We start from the raw sequence: 11,918 nt of genomic DNA, 5'->3' as shown, positions 1-11,918 counted from the left end.
TAGTTAGCTCAGATCCAGATATCTCCCTTTGGAATACAAAAGGATGGTTTTGACCAGGTCTTGTAAATCAAAGGTCAGTCATGGGGGTTGGGGATCATAAAGGAATCTTAAAGGGGCTACTGCCCACATCAATATCATCTGCAAAGAGTGATAGTTTGGTATCCTCATTACCTACTCTAATTCCTTTAATTTCTTTCTCAACTCTTATTGCCGAGGCTAACATTTTTTTGTTTGTTTGTTTGTTTTTTTAGTTATTCCAAATATTTTAATAAGAGCTCTCTGCAAGGAATTTAAAACACCAGTTTGTGAGGATAAACTCCATTGGAGAGTGAAAATACAGACCGCAGGTAGCCACGGAGCTGAGGAATTTTCTTGATTTTGGGCAGGATCTGAGAATCTACTGCTTTCTGATCAGCCTTGCGCTGCTCTGTAATCTCATATTTCTCTTTTTCTGTGTCAAAAATCTCTCCTTCTTGGTGTCAAGGTTTGCGGAGCCTCTTCTTCTTGAAGTAGGCATCAGTAAGATGATTCGGAATCTTTACACCAGAAAGGTTAACCCTGGTGGAGGTGGCAATGACAAATTTCTGATGGGTCCTTCGCAGAGGAACACGGTTGATGGTCAGAGGTCCAGTCACGAGTAGCAAGCCACTAGACAGCTGCTTCAGGAAAACCACTCGCTTGCCCCTGTGGCGGCCAGTGAGAATGATCAGGATGGTGCCTGGGGTGATGCTAGAGCGAAGTCTCCTCACATGCTGGCTGAAGGGCTTTTTGCCATGACTTAGCAGCTTTCTGGGCACATCCTCAGTAGGGTAATACCTAGGCATCTTGCGAATCTTTACCACTCGGGTTCCTCCATTCTTATCGCCGCCAACCAGTTTGGAGATAGTGGCCGGCACCCTCTCTCTCTTTTTCCTTTCAATCCGGGTTTTTGGTGCAGCGTATTTTCGCTTGTACATGGCTCTGCGGGAATACATGGCAGACCTGGAGTATTTGCTGATTCCTCGAGCCAGAACTGGGTTCCTACTGCAATGCTTTCTAGGCTTTTTCACCACCTTTTCGGCTGCATCTTCCTTTTTGTTTTTCTTTTCCTTTTTTTTCCTTTTTTATTTTCTTTTCCTTTGGTGCCTTTGGTGCCTTTTGGGGTTTTTTGTCGGCCATCTTGAGAGGAAGGGAAAGAGAATTCGAGGCTAACATTTTTAATACAATATTAAGTACTAATGATGATAGTGGGCAACCTTGTTTCACTCCTGATCTTACTGAGAAAGGTTCCAGTCTATCGCCATTACATATGAGGTTTACTGATGGTTTTAAATATATGCTCCTGATTATTTTAAGGAATAGTCCATTTATTCCTATATTCTCAAGTGTTTTTAGTAGGAATGGATGTTGGATTTTGTCAAATGATTTTTTCTGCATCTATTGAGATGATCATATGTTTTTTGTTAATTTGATTATTGATATAGTTGATTATGCTAATAGTTTTCCTAATATTGAACCAGCCCTGCATTCCTGGTATAAATCCCACTTGGTCATAGTGTATTATCCTGCAGATGATTTTCTGTAGTCTTTTTGCTAATACTTTATTTAAGATTTTAGCATCAATATTCATTAGGGAGATTGGTCTATAAATTTCTTTCTCTGTTTTCAGCCTACCTGGTTTAGGTATCAGTACTGTTAGGTTCTTACTAAGTGCTAATGAGATAATGAGATATTAGGTGCTTACTAAGTGCTAAGTCGGTACTTAACAATTCTCTAGTTCTGGTCTTTACTAGGAGTTTAACCCCTTTGAACTCCTGGGGAGGAGCTTGCATGCTTAGGAGGAGCAAGTTCATTGGTTCTAGGTTCCCCTCCCCGCCCCCTGCAATGATCTGGTCTAGCTCCTCTGAAGGGCTCAGAATAAATCCTTGTCAGGATAAGCAAAAGTCCTTGCCCCACATTGTGGATGCCAATATGTAATGTGCTGTTGTCTCCAGAAACTGCCGATCGCAATCTGGCCTAGAGCAGAGACTCTCTATCTCTTGAGTGCTGCTCTCTTTTATCCTTCCAGAGAATAGGCGTGGGATAATGCAAGGGCTTCTGGAAAAAATTACTTCAACCAATGAACTTGCTCCTCCTAAGCATGCAAGCTCCTCCCCAGGAGTTCACAGATGTAAAACTCCCAGTAAAGGCCAGAACTAGAGAACTGTCAAGTACCGACTTAGCACTTAGTTAGAATCTAACATCTCATTATCTCATTAGCACTTAGTAAGAACCTAATAAGTACCATGTCTGTGTCATAAAAGGAATTTGGTAGGACTCCTTCAATCCCTATTTTTTCAAATAGTTTATATACCATTGGAGTTAATTGTTCTTTAAATGTTTGGTAGAATTCACATATAAAATCCATCTAGTCCTGGGAATTTTTTCTTTTTCTTTTTTCTTTTCTTTTCTTTTTTTTTTTTTTTTTTGAGGGTGGGATTAAGTGACTTGCCCAGGGTCACACAACTAGGAAGAATTAAGTGTCTGAGATCAGATTTGAACTCGGGTCCTCCTGAATTCAAGGCTGGTGCTCTATCCACTGTACCACCTAGCTGCCCCCCAGGGATTTTTTCTTAGGGAGTTGGCTAATAGCTTGTTCTATTTCTTTTTCTGAAATGAGACTATTTAGACTATTTATTTTTTCCTCTGTTAATCTGGGCAAGCTATATTTTTGAAGGTATTCTTCCATTTCATTTAAGTTATCAAATTTATTGGCATAAAGTTGGGCAAAGTAACTCCTAATTGTTGTTCTAATTTCCTCTTTCCTTTTTTAAATCAGATTTACTAAGAGTTTGTCTATTTTGTTGGTTTTTTCATAGATCTGACTCTTAGTTTTATTAATTAATTTAATAGTTTTTTTTGTTGTTTTTTTTTTTTTTTACTTTCAATTTTATTAATCTCTCCTTTTATTTTTAGAATTTCAAGTTTCATGTTTGTCTGGAGGTTTTTAATTTGCTTCTTTTCTAGCATTTTTAGTTGTAATCCTAATTCACTGACCTTCTCTTTCTCTATTTTATGCAAGTAGGCCTCTAAAGATATAAAATTTCCCCTTATTACTGCTTTGGCTGTATCCCACACATTTTGGTATGATGTCTCATTATTGTCATTTTCTTAGGTGAAGTTATTAATTATGTCTATGATTTGCTGTTTCACCCAATAATTCTTTAGTATGAGATTATTTAGTTTCCAATTATTTTTTGGTCTATTTTCCCCTGGCTTTTTATTGAATGTAATTTTCATTGCATCGTGGTCTGAAAATGATGCATTTACTATTTCTGCCTTACTGAATTTGAGATTTTTTCTGTCCTAATATATGATCAATTTTTGTATAGGTTCCATGAACTGTTGAGAAGAAAGTGTACTTCTTTCTGTCTCCATTTAGTTTTCTCCAAATATCTAGCACATCAAACTTTTCAAGTATTCTATTTACCTCTTTGAATTCTTTCTTATTTATTTTGTAGTTTTATTTATCTAATTCTGAGAGTGCAAGGTTGAGATCTCCATCTATTATAGTTTTGCTTTCTATTTCTTCTTCCAACTCTCTTAATTTCTCTTTTAAGAATTTAGATGCTGGGACAGCTAGGTTGCACAGTGGATAGAGCACCAGCGGATAGAGCACCAGCCTTGAATTCAGGAGGACTGGAGTTCAAATATGGTCTCAGACAATTAACACTTCCTAGTTGTGTGACCCTGGGCAAGTCACTTAACCCTAGCCTCAAAAAGAAAAAAAAAAAAAAAAAAAAAAAAAAAGAATTTAGATGCTGCACCACTTGGTGCATATATGTTTAATATTAATACTGCTTCATTATCTATGATACACTTTAGCAAGATAAAGTGCCCTTCTTTATCTCTTTTAATTAGATCACTTTTTGCTTTTGCTTGATCTGAGATAAGGATAGCTACCCCTACTTTTTTGGCTTCACCTGAAGAATAATAGATTCTGCTCCAGCCATTTACCTTTATTCTGTATATATCACCCTGTTTCAGGTGTGTTTCCTGTAAACAACATATTGTAGGATTCTGGCTTTTAATCCAGTCTGCTAACTGCTTCCTCTTTATGGGAGAGTTTACCCCATTTACATTTATGGTTAAAATGACTAATTCTGTATTGCTTGCCATCATGTTAACCCATTCTTGTGCTTTTCTCCTTTCTTTCCCCTTTACCTCTCCTCCCCAGTATTAAACTTGTGAGCTCCACTTTTCACAGCTCTCCCTTTTTAGTATCCCTCTCCCACCTTAGAGCTCCACCCCCTATTTTACCTCCTTTTCCTCACAATTTCAGTATTCCCTTCCCCTTAGCTTACTCCTTCCCTTTTCACTTTTCCCCTCCCAATTTTCAATGAAGTGGAAGGATTTTCACCATAAATTGAATATGTCTATATTTTTCTCTTTAAGCCAATTCTAATTGGAATATGATATACACTATATTCATCCCCCTCCATTCTTTCTCTCAGATATAATAGGTTACCTTAGCCTTTTCATGAGATGTAGTACCACCACTTTACCCTTTTTTCCTTTCCACCTCTAGTTTCTAGAACAAATTATACATGTGTTCATTATATATCTTTATGGCAGAAATATAGTTCTCAAGATTTCTTTGTACCTTTTTAGAAATCTCTTGAGTTCTGTATTTGGAAATCAAACTTGTTGTTCTGATCCAGTTTTTTCATCAAGATGGAATTCTTTTATTTCAATAAATGTACATCTTCTTCCATGGAAAAAGATGCTCATTTTTGCTGGGTAAGTTATTCTTGGCTGCATACCAAGTTCCTTAGCCTTTTGGAATATCATATTTCAGGCCCTTCCCTCCTTTAATGTAGATGCTGCTAGATCCTAGGCGGGACAAAGCAGTGAGGCACTAGCAGGACAGCAATGACTATGCTGCATCTGTACTCTGAGGCTCTAAGGCTGTAAGAATGGGCTAAGTCACTCCGGGTGGGGGTGGGGGTGGGGGTGGCCAGGTTCCAAGAGATGCTAGCTTTTCTGGGTTTTATTCTTTACCTCCTGTGTTTACAGCTTCTCTTCTGATCTTGGCTTGCTGCCAAGACAGAATAGACACACTGTGGTAAAGGTCGTTCCACAGAAATGGCAGAGATCACACCCCTCCCACCTCTGGTCTTCACCATGTGAGTTGCCTTCCAAGCTCTCTTGCTTGCCCTTAGCCTCCATGAGATCTGTTCGTCCCTGTCACCAAACAAAAACAGACCTTTTCTGCCGAATTTCAAGGATGTCTTCTGTTGGTAATTATTTGTGTTTTTTTTTTTGTTTGTTTGTTTTGTTTTGTTTTGTTTTGTTTTGTTTTGTTTTTTTTCCCGTCAAGCATTAATTCTGAGGTTTGTCATGAAATAAATTCTAAGAGAAAATGTGGAGCTTAAGAAGATGTGTGCCTCCTCTCCACCATCTTGGCCGGAAGTCCATAGATGCCTTATTTCAAGTAGATTAGTTTTCCTGTCTTGTAATGGAGATGCCACTAATAGTATATTATTTAACTTTAAAAGGCTAATAGCCAAAATTAAAGTGGAAGGAGAGTTGGTGCATGACTTTTTTTTTGTTTACAATGACTGTGCACTAGTTGAACTTGATGTCATTTTATCCTTGTTGGAGGCATCTGACAACATGGCATAAAGCATCATGCTAATATGTAGAGGGAACACAAAAGGCTTCTGTATTGAAGGAGCTAGCATTTCAACTGAGCTTTGAGGAAACTACAGTTTTCAAGTTGTGGAGATAATCTAAAAATACATTCCATACACAGAGTGAGATCCTATTCATAACCTTTCTGACATGCAAAATGAGATCAATTGTTTGTTAATTTAGCTTTGACTTTCTTTAAAATTGGGACATAAACTGATTTTTTTTTTAATTTGAGAATCACTGTTGAGTTTTTCAAAGATGCTGACCATAGTGAGTATTGGCATATTGAGTCATTTGCATAGAGTTAGATATTAAATCTATGAGAGTTAAATTAAGTCACTGAGAGAGAATGAGCAGAATGAAAATAGAAAAAGGATATATTCTTTGAGTACATCCAAGTGGGTATGTCATGAATGATGAAGCAGTAAAAGAGGTGGGCAGGAGCAGGAATTCTGCTCATAATTCCAGAAAGGAAAATAGTGCTTGTGGTGGCTCATAGACCAAAGAACAGGCCAAGGCACTGTTTATCACATTTCTTCTTGGTTCAGTACACATTAGAAGAACTGAAACTTATAGACTCTCAAAGCTAGCTTATAGCAACACAAAAAGCCTGGAGTTTGAAACAGTGCTCTCTCCACCTTAGAAGCAGAACATTACAATAATAAAAGTTAAGGAAAAAACTGGGAAACAAGCAAACATCAAAAACAAATCACAACTATGGAAAGTAACTATGAAAACACAAACTCAAAAGACAATGAAATCAAACCAGCTACATTTGAAGCCTAACAGAAAAAAGTAAATTTGTCTCAGGGCTTGGAAGCATGAAAAAATGAAAGCAAGGCAAGAAAGTGTCAAAATCTTGGTAAAGGAGGATCAAAATATACTCAGGATTACACAACTATGAAACACATAGAAAATAATAGCTTAAAATAGGTCAAATTATAGAAGAATAAAAATCCACTGAAGAACATTAAAAAGTAGAATTGATGAAATGGCAAAAGAAAATGGTAAGAAAATTATTTAAGAAAATAATTACTTAAAAAGTAGAACTCACCAAGTGGAAAGCTTGTCATAGAAAATAATGCCCTGAAAATTAGAATTCTGAAAGTAAAACCTATTGATTCTATAAGGAATAAAGAAACAATAAAACAAAATCAAAAGAATGAAAAAATAGAAGAAAAAATAAAATATCTCCTTGGAAAAAACAACTGACTTGAAAAATAATTCCAGGGGAGATAATTTAAGAATTATTAAAATACCTGAAAGTCGTTAAAAATAAATAAAAAGAACATGGACACCATATTTCAAGAAATTATCAAGAAAAACAACTTTGAAATCATAAAACCCAAAGGTAAAATAAAAATTGGAAGAATCCATTAACAACTTCTCAAAAAAAGATACCAAAATAAAAACTCCCAGTGATATTATATTGAAATTCCAGAGCTCAGAGAGAAAATACTGCAAGAAGTCAGAAAGAAACAATTTAAATGTCATGGAGCAATAATCAAGATAACATAAGATTAAGCGGTGGCTATATTAAAAGATCAGAAGGTATAAGATATTTTGGCAGTAAAAGAAATAGGATCACAATGAAGAACTACCTACAAAAAACAAAAGTAAATGTAATGCTTCAGGTAGAAAATGGATACTTAATAAAATTGAAGACTTTCCAGCTTTCTGTATGAAAATATCAGAGCTAAATACAATATTTGACCTTCAAATACAAGATTCAAGAGAAACATATAAAGGTAAATAAGTAAAAATTATAGTAAAGACTTAATAAGTTAAGCTATTTATATTCCTACAAAGAAGATGACACTTATAAATTTATTTTTTTCTTTTTTTCCATTTTTTTTCTTTATCTAGATAGAAGGAGTATACATAAATAGAGGACGTTAGTGTGTGAGATGACTATGATGGTATAAAATCCAAAATGAATTAATTAATTTGTTATTTTTAAAAAAGATGTACCGAGAAAGCAGGAAGGGAAAAAGATAATAAGGTGATTTTTTTAAAAAATAAATAAGGCATAAAATAGATTTTATAGTAAAGGATGTCATTACTTTCATTGCAATTGGTACAAAGACAGAATAAAATACATATTCAGGTATAGAAATCTACTTCATCCAACAGGGAAATAAGGTGGGAGAGAGATGACAGAAGGTGGTTGTGGTAGAGTAATTGGCATTTTGTAGGAGGTGATGATCAAAAGTAAAAAAGTGGTGAGAAAGTACATGGAGAAAAGAGAAAAAGTGAAAGATAAATGAGAGCAGAAAGTTAAATGGAGGGAAATAAAGTTAGTTATCATAACATTATTATTATTATTATTATTATTATTATTATTATTATTATTATTATTATTATCAGTATCATTATTACAGGATTTTATTTTTCCAAATATATGCAAAGATAGTTTTCAACATTCATTTTTGCAAAGCTTGTGTTACAGCTTTTTCTTCATCTCTCCTCTTCTCCCCTACCCTAGACAGTAAGCAACCTAATAAACATGGGCAATTCTTCTAAACAAATTTTTATATTTACTATGTTGCACACGAACCTGAAAAAAAAAAAAAAAAAACTTCAAGAAAAGTCATTCTCAATGGAGTAAAAAGGATGTGCAGCCCAGCTCAGACAGAATTTGAGAAAGCCAGTGAGAGGGTCTTAATCACATCAGATTATCAACTAAGACCCTCTGGGCTAGCTCAGTAGAGGAGCAGATCAATAGGGCACCCTCCAGTCCCAGCTCAGAAGGCAAATTGTAGGAAACTGACTTTTACTGGAAAGAGAAGACAAAGCTATCCCCTGAAAACATAAGGGGCCTCTGTGCTCAAAGCCACAGCTCATGGTTGCACAGGAAGCTTGGGACAGTGCCCCCTTTACTCCATGAGCAGAGCTAGACCATAAAAGTTGTAAAAGAGGAAATACCAAAAAAAAAAAAAAAAAAAAAAAGAGCAAGAAACAGAACAGAACCTTAACAACAGAAAGCTACTCTGGTGACAGGGAAGATCAAAACATCAACTTAGGACAAAATGCCTACAAAGGAAATTACAAAAAGTGATATAAATTGGTCTCAAGGTCAAAGGGGCTTCTTGGAAGTGCTTATAAAAGACTTTAAAAGGCAAATAAGAGCAGTAGAAGTAAAAAAAAAAAAAGAAAAGAAAAAGAAAAAAATGAGAGGTACGCAAGTGAGAGTCAAAAAGGAAGGTAATTCCTTAAAAAAAAAAAAAAATAGCCAAATGAAACAAAAAAATCCACTGAAGAAAACAATACATTGAAAAGCAGAATTAACCAAATGGAATAAGAAATATAATAGCTAACTGAAGAAATTCACACATTAAAATCTAGAACAAGGCAAATGACTCTATGAGCCATCAAGAAACAAACAAACAAAAAGAATGAAAAAAATGAAAAAAAAGCATAAATTTCCTCAATGAAAAAACAGGCAAACCAGAAGAGACAATTTAAAAAGTATTGGTCTATGTGAAGGTATAACCAAAAACATAGCTGGATAGCATTCTTCAAAGATCATCAAGGAAAATAGCCCTATATTCTAGAAACTGAGGATTTATACTCATTGAAAGAATCCCCTGACAATCATCAGAAAGAGATCCCACAAGGAAAACCCCCAAGAAGCATTGTTGCAAAAGACCAGAACTATAATCTCAAAGAAAACATACTGCAAACTGCCAGACAAAAGCAATTCAAGTATCAAGTAGCCATAGTCAAGATTACCCAGGATCTGGCAGCATTTACAATAAAAGATATCAAATTAGAAATTCTGAAATTCAAAAGAGATATTAATAAAATTGAAACTGAAGAAACTCTTGAACTAATTAATAAAATTAAGAGTTGGTTTCAGGACAATAGCAAAATAGATAAATCTTTAGTTTATTTGATTAGAAAAAGGAACCAAAAAAAAAAAATAATAATAATAACCAGAATTAAAAAGGAAAAAGGTGATCTTACCACTAAAGAAAAGTATATTAAAGGAATAATTAGGAGCTATTTTGCCCAGGTATCAAGGTTAACAATCTAACTGAAATGGATGAATATTTATGAAAATATAAATTGCCCAGGTTAACATAAGATTAATTACTTAAATAGTCCCATTTTAGAAAAATAAATTAAACAAGCTATCAGTCAACTCCCTAAGGAAAAAATAAATCTCCAGGGACAGATAGATTTACAAGTGAATTATACAAAACATTTTAAAGAACAATTAATTCCAATACTATGTAAACTATTTGGAAAAATAGGAAAAGGAGTCCTGCCAAGTTCCTTCTATGATACAGATATGATATTGATTGCAAAACCAAGAAGAGCTAAAACAGAGGGAAAAATTACAGATCAATTTCCCTCATGAATATTGATGCAAATTTTTAAAATAAAATATTAGCAAATTGGTTATAAAAACTTATCAGCAAGATAATACACTATGATGAGATGGGATTTATTCCAGGAATGCAGGACTGGTTCAATATCAGGAAAATTATTGCTATAATTGACCATATCAGTAACAAAAACAACAGAAATCATATAATAATCTCAATAGAGGCAGAAAAAAAGTTTTTCACAAAATATAGCACCCATTCATATGAAAAACTCTAGAGAGCATAGGAACAAAGGAAATTTTCCTTAAAATTATAAGCAGCATATCTAAAACCAACAGCAAACATCATTTACAATGGAGAGAAGCTGGATGCAATCCCAATTAGATCAGGAGTGAAACAAGGATGGCTATTAACTCTACTTTTATTCAACAATGTACTAGAAATGTTGGCTTTAACATTAAAAAGAGAAAAAAGAAATTAAAGGAATTAGAAAATAACTATCTCTTTTTGCAAATGATATAATGATATACTTAGAGAATCCTAAAAAATCATCCAAAAGCCTACTTTAGCAAAGTTGCAGAATAGCACAGTTGGATGGTTATAGACCATTGGGTTCGAAGAACCATTGCCAGAATTGGAAGAGCATAGAAATCATCTTGTCCAGCTTTCTTGTTTTACTGATGAGAAAATTGAAATCCAGTAGAGTAGAGTAATTTGTCAAATTTCACATAGGTAATAAATGTCAGCATCAAGATTTTGTCACTGATTTGAATCCAGTGCCCTTCCATTTCAGCAAGCTACTTCTGGATTAAATGTATTTATTTGAAGAACTTGACACAACATGACTGAACAATTCCTTGAGTAACTAATTTCTACTGCTTAATAATCTTGACTATATTTTTGCACTGGCTATGTGAATAAAATTTTCCTTACTATAATATAAAGAAGGGAGGAGGGTATAAAACTGACTCATAGAGTTCTTTCCAGATTTTATATTCTGTGATTTTGAAACTAGGTTCAAAGTGCAAGATGGTATGTAATAAGTTAGTTCATAATCTTAGTCACCTCTTTCAAAAGGACAATATAATAAGTTGCCATGAGTGTGGATGACTGAAGTGACTAATCAAAATTGGGCTTTTTGATGGTATCCAGATTGCTCAAAAAGATGCTGTGTGTCTTTTTTTCAAAAACCATAATATTCTAACACCTTCCTTGTAAAGTATGGACTAGCTCCCTGAAGGGCTTCAGGGTCAGCCAGGCTCAGGATGAATTAAAATCCTTGGTCTTTAGGGAGAGAAGTGAAGGAGATAGGCAAGCTGCCATGAGGCTTAACAAATAGCTCTCCTGGATTCTGGAATCCAGAATCTCCAACCTTCCTCTTCCTCATCCTGTGGACAAGTCACCCTGCTTCCCTCCTCTTCCCCCCAATCCTTGCCTTAAGGCAATTAAGGTAATTCTTTACCTTAACACCAAACATTCAGCAAGCACCAATGGTAAGAAGAGCCATTATCCAAAATATATGCTAATAGAGCCATTGTCTCACATCAAATAGGTAATTAGCCTTACGTGCTCAGTTGTCTGATTCAAGCACACCTTTTTGGAGTTTCAGCCCTCTACACTTCCTAAAGTCTGTATTTCTTTCACCAAAACCAATAAAACCAAACCACGGGGCAATCTTTTGTATATTCTACCTTCCTATACAAAAAATAAGGACATTAAAAATTGCTGTTTGCATGAAAGGCTATGTGTTTGTTTTCAGAAATAAAAGTTAAAATAGCTACTAAAATCTCTCTAACACTGAGATTCTGTTATCTCTGAAATATCTGTTCTGAAGATGGACACAATTTTGATTAAAATTGAAGGATAAATAAATAAATATATATATATATATACACATATATATATATATATGTATACATGTATATATCATCCTTA

At 34.6% G+C, this 11,918-nt stretch overlaps 1 pseudogene; it reads right to left on the bottom strand.

Moving 5' to 3' along the window:
* Nucleotides 1-248: 248 nt before the first annotated feature.
* On the bottom strand, nt 249-1,160 carry LOC141550659 (large ribosomal subunit protein eL6-like; annotated as a pseudogene).
* Nucleotides 1,161-11,918: the final 10,758 nt, after the last annotated feature.

The sequence above is a fragment of the Sminthopsis crassicaudata genome, chromosome 1, assembly GCF_048593235.1.
Source record: "Sminthopsis crassicaudata isolate SCR6 chromosome 1, ASM4859323v1, whole genome shotgun sequence".
Taxonomy (NCBI): Eukaryota; Metazoa; Chordata; class Mammalia; order Dasyuromorphia; family Dasyuridae; genus Sminthopsis; species Sminthopsis crassicaudata.
Note: the sequence above shows the minus strand (reverse complement) of the source record. Positions and strands in the feature narration are given on the sequence as shown.